This window comes from Camponotus vicinus, unplaced genomic scaffold, assembly GCF_025532165.1.
Source record: "Camponotus vicinus isolate PSW18456_S1 unplaced genomic scaffold, iyCamVici1.0 SCAF_13, whole genome shotgun sequence".
Taxonomy (NCBI): Eukaryota; Metazoa; Arthropoda; class Insecta; order Hymenoptera; family Formicidae; genus Camponotus; species Camponotus vicinus.
This window is the reverse complement of record NW_028141949.1, coordinates 14835212-14844080: the sequence shown is the minus strand read 5'-3', so window position 1 is coordinate 14844080 and position 8869 is coordinate 14835212.

The window sequence follows — 8869 nt, the reverse complement described above, 5'->3', positions numbered from 1 at the left end:
AAATAATAAAATACATGCATCATTGGAGTTTGTGTTAAATGTGCGAACACATAATTTGGGGTACCGTTTGCGCGCGCGAGACGAATCGAACCCAATAACAGCAAGATTTAAAAAATTTCAATTCGAATAGTGTGCAAAATAAAATAAATGAAATAATTTTAAATATATAATTAATTCTAGATTAATTCTCTAGAGATTCTCTAGATTCCTTATTCTTATAACGTTTAAATTAATCATTTTTTTTCTTTTAATCAATCTTACTGATATAGGGGTACCCATTCGATTCGTCTCTAAATTTTTAAGTATTCGCACATTTTATGTAACATTCATATATAATTTCGCGTATATATAATATATCATATTAATAAAAATTATAAAAATATTTTGGATACGTTAATTAGTGCATGTATTTTATTATACATATATATAAAATAGTATATATCTAAAAACTAATATTCTAAAATGGCGATGTCCAATACCTGCAAATAGTTTCTTAAAAGAAACTAAAAACTAATATTAATATCCCCAGTACCTAGAAATAATTTTTCAAATGAGAAATTAATTAATAATTAATAAAATATATTCGTTCGTAATCATTTTTATCCAAAAAGTTAATAAAATTACAATATGAAATTACTTAAAAAATAAAACTTTATACACAACGCTATATCCATATTTTATCTATTATTAAATCTCTCTGGCATTAAATAATAATAATACCAATCCTAATAATGACAGAACATTTTTAACGAAGAAAAGAATAGATGCATTTCTCTCACATCTAAATATATATTATTTAAATTAATTCGATTTTAAAGAAGCGTATGGCGTTCGTCGTTGTATTACTACCGAAATCATTGCTGTCGGAAATTGCCAGGAAAAACCGGGATTAATTCCATTCTTACAATAAAAATTCCCAATTTTCAACAGGGCACCGAACTAGACGTCGCGAATGGATCTTACAAGAACCGATGAGAAATAATTCTCCATAATGAAAATCGTCTCCTCGGCGGTACGAACCACGCAACTTTCATTAACGTTTATCTAACGAAAGGAACAACGATAACTCTTTTATTAAAATGATAATCTCGTATAAGAACGCGAAAAGAACGCGAAAAGAACGCGGGAAAAACACGGTGTTTTCGCAACTGTAATTTATAATTTATTTATAAATATTTTCCGATACGAAATTCGTAAATACACAAATATAACTGAAGAAACAAATTATTAAATTCATAATAATTAACTCGCGATTCTATAATATCGAAGGTGATCGTTAAATTTTGTGAAGCTAATATTTCGTAATAATCGTTGACTTATCATATCGAATCTTCACATTCTTATTCTATATTTCTTTATATTTAATTAACAATATTTAGCAATATTATCTGACGATAGAGACAGCGATAAGATCTTTTATTAATTCAATCTCGTTTGAAAATGCAAAAAGAACGCGGAAAGAGCACGGTATTTTCACAATCATAATTTATTAATTTATTTTACGATTATTTAGTTACGCGCGATGTGGAATTCATAAATAGATAAATCTAACGGAAAGCATATCATTAAATTTATAATAATTTGACTCGCGATTCTATAACGAAGGCGTTCGTCAAATTTTGTAAAGCTTATATCTGATCATTAATTTAGCACCGAATTTTTACATTTTATATAAAAATTTTCCGAATTTATTAATGACTCTTTGATATAATAATATAAACAGTTACTCTTTTATGAATATTTCAAAAATATATACTATAGAATCAAATATGTTAATTTAATGAAATTACTATTATATCATCATTATACGTACTTTCGATAATTTTTGTGTAATTTACATAAGAATGTATATACGTAATTTACAATCGTAAATACAATTTCATATAATATAATTATAGTTATAATTGTATATTATACACATTTATGTCAATAATTAAAAATATCAATATTATAATTAATATACAATTATAACTATTTACAATTTACAAAACACAATTTACTAATTACAAATTACAAAATACAATTTATGTTATCAATATCAAATAAATGTACTTGATTTATTCAAATGTTTAATAACATAAATAATTTGACATTGACAGCATTAACATTTGGACTTAATATTATAGCTATATATTAATTTACACATATATATGATATATTTTTAATTTTTAAAATAAAATATAACATGTTAAAATATATCTTGAACATTTATAATTATGCAATTTGTTTAATATTCTTGAAAATAATTTTGATAATTTAAATTTCATTTTTAAAACATTTTTAAAAGTGAATTCAATTCGCGCATGATTAGTTAAATGAAATAAAATGAATCCTACAATTTTAAATATAATTAAAAAATCACGTTGTTCGTCACGGTTTAATAGAGAATAACGAAACGAATGATTTTACCGAAGTTCCTCTCTAATAATTTAACTATCTAACTATATCTTTAACTATCGATGAATTAGTAGAGTTTAATAAGATTTATATAATGATTTAAACAATCGCGATTAATCATTAATAAAATTATCCATCATCTTTTTAAATAGTAAAAAAAAATATTTGCACTACTAGCGCAGACTATAAAAGATAATATTCAAAGACGTGGAAAGACAGACAAAGTTTCGACGTATAAATCAACGATTAAATTATAAGATAATATTAAGATAAATCGCGATTTAAAATTCCCGAGAAAACGCGACGACTAAATAAATCGATAATATTCGGAATATCTGATTGCGATATGTATATCTTTTATAATATAATAATCGAAGCTCTCAACAGACACGAGCGCGATATAATTATTATCACGTATAAATATAGAAAATCGAAAATATCTCGACAATCATTTGAGGTCTGTAATGTTTGCGAATATACAATTTACCGACCGAATTACTTCCGAATTTTTATAAGATAAATCGCGCTTTTAAATTCGTGATAAAACGCGACGAATAAATAAATCCATAATATTCAAAATATTCAATTGCAGAGGGACAGCGATAAAATTCTTTTGTTAAAACGGTAATCTTGTATAAGAGCGATTAAAAATTTTATATTTGTTCACGCGATGTGTATATGCTTAATATGTATATACTTTAGACGGCACTTCCGGTTTCGGTACGAGCGAAAATCCCATTTCTTACGACAATCAGCTTCGAGCCAATAGGTCGGGAACGCAACGATACAACGAGCAAGGATTAAGTTCAAACCGGAAAGAAGACGAAACGATTGACGGAAATAGAGGAAAATGAAGTTCACCAACTCTTTTTCGCGCATAATTATCCTATCTCGTATCAAACCTGGACCCGCTAAGCACGATTTCAGGTGCTTCGCCCGGAACACGAAGTTTCCCGCAATGCAGGATATGGCTACACCAGGCTGGTAGACGGCAAAAGAAGAGGATACCCACATTTTTTAAATGCTAACATTCAGCAATTTAGAAAATGGGGAGGCAACCCCTTTTACCGAGCGAAAATCGTGCCTAGGGGAATCCACTCGACTCCTCGACAGGGTTAACACACGCAGTGCGTGTGGCTGTAGACGAGCAAAGAGAAGGGACCCATTGACGACCATTCCGAGCAATCGATCGAGTTCTAATCAATTCGGGCCGAATCACTTGACGAAGCACGAAGCGCGAGTGTACGTTGCAGAGCAAGGTGTGCAAACCCGAACATCCCAGTTAATTGACATCGGAAGTAGAGACTCGTGACAATAATGAAATTGGGATTTTTATACAAAAAGTTCAACACGGAAGCGCGAAAACGCGACGACGCGAGAATACTACAACGCGGAAACACGGTAACGAAATGCCGCCGTCCGCGACACGTTGACGGCACCGACGATGGAAAGTCGACGACGCAATGTGCGTTCAACGCATTAAATGCGCGTGCCACATAAGAGCCATTGTGGGATCTTGCAATAAAAATCCCCAATTTTTAACATAGCACCGAACTAAACGTCGCGAATGGATCTTATAAGAACCGATGAGAAATAATTCTCCATAATGAAAATCGTTTCGACTCCTCGGCGGTACGAGCCACGCAACTTTCATTAACGTTTATATAACGAAAGGAACAACGACAATCTCGTCTAAGAACGCGAAAAGAACGCGGGAAAAACACCGTAATTTTTTCGCAACCGTAATTTATTAATTTATTTATAAATATTTTTCGATACGAAATTCGTAAATACACAAATATAACCGAAGAAACAAATTATTAAATTCATAATAATTAACTCGCGATTCTATAATAGCAAAGGTGACCGCGATAAATTTTGTGAAGCTAATATTTAATCGTTGACTTATCACATCGAATCTTCACACTCTTATTCCATATTTCTTTATATTTAATTAGCGCAATGTTCAGGAATATTATCTGACGAGAGAGATAGATAAAATTCTTTTGCTAAAACGGTAATCTTGTATAAGAACGCGAAAAGAACGCGGAAAAAGCACGGTATTTTCGCAATCATAATTTATTAATTTATTTTACGAATACGAGTATTCAGTTCCGCGCGATATGGAATTCATAAATAGATAAATCTAACGGAAAGCATATCATTAAATTATAGTTATAATTGTATTTTATACACATTTATGTCAATAATTAAAAATATCAATATTAGATTATAATTAATATACAATTATAACTATTTACAATTTACAAAATACAATTTACAATATACAATTTATAATGTTATCAATATCAAATAACTGGATTCGATTTATTTAAATGTTTAATAACATAAATAATTTGATATTGACAGCATTAACATTTGGACTTAATGTTATATATCATATATATATGTAAATTATATATTTATATATTTTTAATTTCTAAATAAAATATAACATGTTAAAAAGTATCTTGAACATCTACAATTATGCAATTTGTTTAATCTTCTTGAAAATAATTTCGATAATTTAAATTTCATTTTTAAAATATTTTTAAAAATAAATTCAATTTAATTTCTTAAAAATAGTTTTAATTTATTACAAAGAATTACACGAAAGTATCCAAAATATACGTATAATATAAAATTTATTAAAAATTTCTACATAGTCAAAACAAGATTGATTAGCGTTGGTGAATTATGCGATATTCATTATTAATAATTAATATGCAATAATAGAATTTAGTAAGTTTTATGTAACGTAAATATATATAATCGTGATCAAAAGAGTCATTAATAAAATTATCGATCGTTTTTTCGATTGTAGAAGAAAGTATTTGTATTATTGGCGCATAATACAAGACAAATAACGATTTAAAATTCGCGAAAAAACGGTAACGAATAAATAAATCGATAATATTAGTAATATTCGATTACCATATGCATAATTTTTGTAATACGATAATCGAAACCGCCAATAGACAGCGTGACATAATTATTATCAAACAAATACGAAGATATTTCGAGACATTTGAGATCTATAATATTTGCGAATATAGAATTTATTGTCTGATTTATTTGCGAATTTTTAGAAGATAAATCACGATTTATAATTCGCGAGAAGACGCGACAAATAAATAAATCGACAATATTCGAAATATTTGATTGCGATATGTATAATTTTTATAATATAATCGGAGCCCCTAATAGACACGCGCGATATAATTACTATTACACACAAGTGCGAAGATAGATATTTCGATAGACATTTAAGGTCTGTAATATTTGCGAATTTATTTGCGATTTATTTGCGATTAATACGCTATTTTATATAAATGTCACGATTGAGAAAACGCATATTGAAAATACATATTACATCTTGCGCATGATTAATTCAATGAAATAAAATAAATCTTAAAACTTTACAATTTTAATATATAATTAATATATAATTAAAAAATCGCGTTATCACCACGTTTAATAGAGAATAACGGAACGAATGATTTTATCAACGTCCCTCTAATACTCTAACTACATATTTAACTATATCTGTAATTATCAATGTAATAGTAGAGTTTAATAAGATTTAAATAATGTAAACAGTCGCGATTAAAACAGTCATTAATAAAATTCAATCAATCGTCTTTTAAATAGTAGAAAAAAATATTTGCCCTACTAGCGCAGACTATTAACGACAATATTCAAAGATGTGGAAAGATAAACAAAGCTTCGATGTAAGTCAGCGATTAAGTTAGGTAAATCGCGATTTAAAATTCGCGGGAAAACGCGACGAATAAATAAATTGATAATACACGGAATATTCGATATGTATAATTTTTATAATATAATAATCGCGAAGTCCTCAATAGATATGCGCGCAATGTAATTATGCTGTCACATATAAATGCGAAGATATATTTCGACAGACATTCGAGGTCTGTAATATTTGCGAATATAAAATTCACTATCCGATTTATTTGCGATTAATATGCAATTTTATATGAACGCCGCGATTGAAAATAAGATACATATCTCGCGCATGACTAACTAAATAAGATAAAATGGAAAATTTGTATAATATGATAATCGAAATCATCAATAGACGCGCGCGCGACATAATTATTATCACTCAAATTATCACGCAATTTGTAAATAATCGCGATTAAAACAGTCATTAAAAAAATTATCGATCGTTTTTTAAATAGTAGAAAAAAATATTTGCACTACTAGCGCATTTTGCGCGGACTATTAGAAACAATATTCAAAGACGTGAAAAGATAGACAAAGCTTCGATATATAAGTCAACGATTAAATTATAAGATAATATTAAAATATAAGACACATTTGCGATTTAAAATTCCCGAGAAAACGCGACAAATAAATAAATTGATAATATTCGGAATAACCGATTCCGCGATATCTATAATTTTTATAATATAATAATCGAAGCGCCCTCAATAGACACGCGCGCGATATTATTATTATCACACAAAGGCGAAGATATTTCGATAGACAATTTAAGGTCTGTAATGTTTGCGAATATATAATTTATCGACTGATTTACGTGCGAATTTTTAGATAAATCGCGAATTAAAATTCGTGATAAAACGCAACGAATAAATAAATCTATAATATTCAAAATAATCGATTGCGCATAAATTTTATAATATAATTCGACGCCATTTGATACGCGGATGACATACCGGTAATATCCGATAAAAAGAGGAGCGACCTTAAAAATGGAGAACGATATTAACATCTTGTTTCTACATCAGATTTCGCAAGATCAATTTGCGAAGAAAAGTTAAGTGATCCATTGAACGTCGCGAACTTCACTGTAGGAGGGAATGAATCCCGGATCTTCCGGACTATTCCCAATAGCAATGATTTCAGTAATAAATCAACGACAATTATTCCTTGTCATTATCTTCAATTCACGAAATTGATATTCACGTCAGAAAACATGTTCTTACATTATTAAGAAATATATTCCTTTATTGAAAAATAAATGGATATAACGATTTTTTTTATAGAAATGTGATTACGAACGATTATATTTATAAATAATAAAATACATGCATCATTGGAGTTTGTGTTAAATGTGCGAACACATAATTTGGGGTACCGTTTGCGCGCGCGAGACGAATCGAACCCGATAACAGCAAGATTTAAAAAATTTCAATTCGAGTAGTGTGCAAAATAAAATAAATAAAATAATTTTAAATATATAATTAATTCTAGATTAATCTTCTAGATTCTCCAGATTCTCTAGATTCCTTATTCTTATAACGTTTAAATTAATCATTTTTTTTTCTTTTAATCAATCTTACTGATATAGGGGTACCCATTCGATTCGTCTCTAAATTTTTAAGTATTCGCACATTTTATGTAACATTCATATATAATTTCGCGTATATATAATATATCATATTAATAAAAATTATAAAAATATTTTGGATACGTTAATTTGTGCATGTATTTTATTATACATATATATAAAATGGTATATATCTAAAAACTAATATTCTGATGAAAATGGCGATGTCCAATACCTGCAAATAGTTTCTTAAAAGAAACTAAAAACTAATATTAATATCCCCAGTACCTAGAAATAATTTTTCAAATGAGATAATTAATTAATAATTAATAAAATATATTCGTTCGTAATCATTTTTATCCACAAAGTTAATAAAAACTAATTATAATATGAAATTACTTGAAAAATAGAAATTTATACACAATGTTATATCCATATTTAATCTACTATTAAACCTTTCTGGCATTAGACAATAATAATTCCAATCCTAATAATGACAGAACATTTTTAACGAAGAAAAGAATAGATGCATTTCTCTCACATCTAAATATATATTATTTAAATTAATTCGACTTTAAAGAAGCGCATGGCGTTCGTCGTTGAATGACTACCGAAATCATTGCTGTCGGAAATTGCCAGGAAAACCTGGGATTAGTTCCATTCTTACAATAAAAATTCCCAATTTTCAACAGGGCACCGAACTGGACGTCGCGAATGGATCTTACAAGAACCGATGAGAAATAATTCTCCATGATGAAAATCGTTTCGACTCCTCGGCGGTACGAGCCACGCAACTTTCATTAATGTTTATCTAATGAAAGGAACAACGATAACTCTTTTATTAAAATGATAATCTCGTATAAGAACGCGAAAAGAACGCGGGAAAAACACGGTGTTTTCGCAACCGTAATTTATTGATTTATTTATAAATATTTTCCGATACAAAATTCGTAAATACACAAATATGACCGAAGAAACAAATTATTAAATTGATAATAATTAACTCGCGATTCTATAATATCGAAGGTGATCGTTTAATTTTATAAAGCTAATATTTAATCGTTGACTTAACACATCGAATCTTCACACTCTTATTCTATATTTTTTTATATTTAATTAGCGCAGTATTCAGGAATATTATTTCACGAGAGAGGAACA